General features: G+C 75.3%; 2 non-coding genes across 2 annotated transcripts in view; both read right to left on the bottom strand.

The window, feature by feature from the left end:
- The window catches only part of LOC146400600 (28S ribosomal RNA), a 4,905-nt gene extending 4,874 nt beyond the window's left edge, over positions 1 to 31 (bottom strand). Inside the window, exon 1 of the ribosomal RNA XR_014814106.1 lies at positions 1 to 31. This exon is cut by the window's left edge and continues 4,874 nt beyond it. This is a non-coding gene — a ribosomal RNA (28S ribosomal RNA).
- Positions 32 to 1,447: 1,416 nt separating this feature from the next.
- Positions 1,448 to 1,600, bottom strand: LOC146400599 (5.8S ribosomal RNA). The gene has a single exon (XR_014814197.1). It is a non-coding gene; the product is annotated as a 5.8S ribosomal RNA (ribosomal RNA).
- Positions 1,601 to 2,500: the final 900 nt, after the last annotated feature.

Raw genomic sequence — 2,500 nt, 5'->3', positions numbered from 1 at the left:
TCAGCGGGTCGCCACGTCTGATCTGAGGTCGCGTCTCGGAGGGGCGGAGGGCGAAGCGGGCGGGCGGGCGGGACGGGACAGATGGGACACGGGCGCGGACAGCCCGATCGGCTCCCCCTCGCTCGTCCGCTCGCTCGCTCGCCCACGCGCGGGGAACAGGGCACCCGCCAGGTGGGAAGGGGACACGGTACGAGAGCCACGCGCGAGGACCGACCCCCGGTCCAGCCTCCACCCGCCTGGCTCCCCCACCCCACCCCACCCCGCCCCCACCCGCTCAAGCGGGGGGGAGGCGCCGGGGGTGGGAGGCAGAAGGGAACACAGACGGGCGGCGGCACGGGGAAGCACGAGCCGGCGGGCACGGGGACGGGCGGGCGGGGCGGGGCGCGGCAGGGAAAGGCGCACAACGACGACCAGGCCGAGAGACCCCACCGGCCGGGGGGAACGCACGCGCCGCGGCGCGGAGGACAGGCGCAGGAGGAGGAGGAGGGCGGCAGGCGAGGGAGCAACGAGAAGAAAAACCCGGCGGTCGCCCCCCGACCGCCGGGGGCCCCCCCTGCCTCCCCCTCTCTCCCTCCACGCAGCCTCACGCGCGTGTGCGGCCAAGACGCCCCACGACCGACGGGTGGCTGGAAGCCGGGCACCCAACCCCCCGGAGCGACACCGAAACCCCGCGGGCTCGGGGGCACGAGGCACCGCGCGGCCGCAGCCCGGGGGGAAGCGCGCGGCGGCGGAAGGACACCGCGGCGTCCCGCGGGCCACCACCGGGGCACGCATCCCCGGGGCGCGGCCACGCGCGCGACACGGCCTCGGGGCGAGCCGCCCACCCCGACAGGGCGAGGCGTTGTTTGGGGGGGCGCGGGGCGCGGAAGGAACCCCAGGCGGCGCGGCGGACCGCGGCAGGGAGCCGGCCGGACACCGCCGCCACCGCCGCCGCCGCGTTGGGGGCGCGCGGCAAACGGGAGGCGGCGGCGGCCCGGACTCGACCCCCCCACCGACATCGCGCGGGCTCCCAGCCGCGCGGCGCGGGGACTCGGCCCGACGCCCCCACCCCACCCCCGGCGAAACACACCATGCCCAAAAGACCGCTTGCGGCGCGAGGAGGCTCCCAAAGGGACGGCGGCGGCCAAGGCCAACGGCCTCGGCGCGAGCCCTCTGGTCCGTCTCTTCCCTCTCACGGGCGGCGCGCGCCCCCCCAAGGCCTCGCAGCCGCCGCCGCCCACCCCCAGCCAACCCACCCCACCGTCCCACACGCGCTCCGTCAAGCGAGCGGGCGGCGGGGGCAGGGCGTGGGGGGGTGGGGTGCGGGGCAGATACGGCAGGAGGCAGAGGGGGCGCGCCAGTGTCTGCACTTAGGGGGACGAAGGGCACACGGCGGCCCTGCGAGGACACCCCAGCCGCGCCACCCCCGGAGAGGGAAACACCCCGGGGGTGGCGATTGATCGTCAAGCGACGCTCAGACAGGCGTAGCCCCGGGAGGAACCCGGGGCCGCAAGTGCGTTCGAAGTGTCGATGATCAATGTGTCCTGCAATTCACATTAATTCTCGCAGCTAGCTGCGTTCTTCATCGACGCACGAGCCGAGTGATCCACCGCTAAGAGTCGTACGTGCTTGGTTTGGAATGGCGGCACGGCACACTGCCCCCCCCTCCTCCTCCCCACGACCCACCCGCCCACGTGGGGCAGCTGGGTGGAGAGCGTAGGGGGGCGGGGGGGTCGCCTCTCGCCGGCCGAGTCAGAGGGAAACAAAGCAGACCGGTGGGTCGGAAGGCTTCACACGACGGGGCGTCCGGCGCCCACACACACACACACACACACACACACACGGGTGAGTGGGTGGGGCACGGACAACCCCACAGGCGCCCGGGGGTTCCCACCCCCCCAACACAGGCACGGGGCACACACGCGCTCGCTCGCACACGGCCACGGACCGACTGGCCGGCGATGGCCACCGAGTAAGCCCCCCTCCCGACGGCCGCGGTGAGAGGGGCTGGACCGCGACGAGGCACGGGGGCCCCGCCCCATGGGGGGAAGCGGAGCCTGGGGGAGAAGGGACTCCTCCTCCCCACCGGCCCGACCGCCCCGACCCCAAGGCGGACGGGCGACCCCCCCTAGGGGTCTTTAAACCTCCGCGCCGGGACGCGCTAGGTACCTGGAGAGAGGGAGGCGGGCGAGGCGGGGCAGGGAGGGGGGGAAAGCGCCGCACCCAGGCGCCCCCAACGACCGCCGGCCCTGACGACGGGTAACGAACTCCGTCCGTCGCGCGGCCCGCCCTCGGAACGCGGGTCTTACGTGGCACTGACGGCCCGTGACGCGGGAGCCACTCGGCCGCCGGCCGACCACCGCCCCCACCGCAAAGCAGCGCCGCCGCCGCCGCCGCCGAGGGCAGGGAGAGAGGGCCCGGGCCAAGCGGCGGCAGGATCGGAGCAGTGGAGCGGAGGCATGGAGGACCAACGGCCGGGAGAAAACCCGGCCCAGAGCCGGCGGCGGGAGGGCAAAGCCCA

This window comes from Sus scrofa, chromosome 8 (genome assembly GCF_054392235.1).
Source record: "Sus scrofa isolate SSC_HxYL_T2T_F1_AM1 chromosome 8, Sscrofa_HxYL_maternal_Yorkshire_Landrace_v2.0, whole genome shotgun sequence".
NCBI lineage: Eukaryota > Metazoa > Chordata > Mammalia > Artiodactyla > Suidae > Sus > Sus scrofa.
This window is presented reverse-complemented; position numbering and strand designations above follow the sequence as displayed.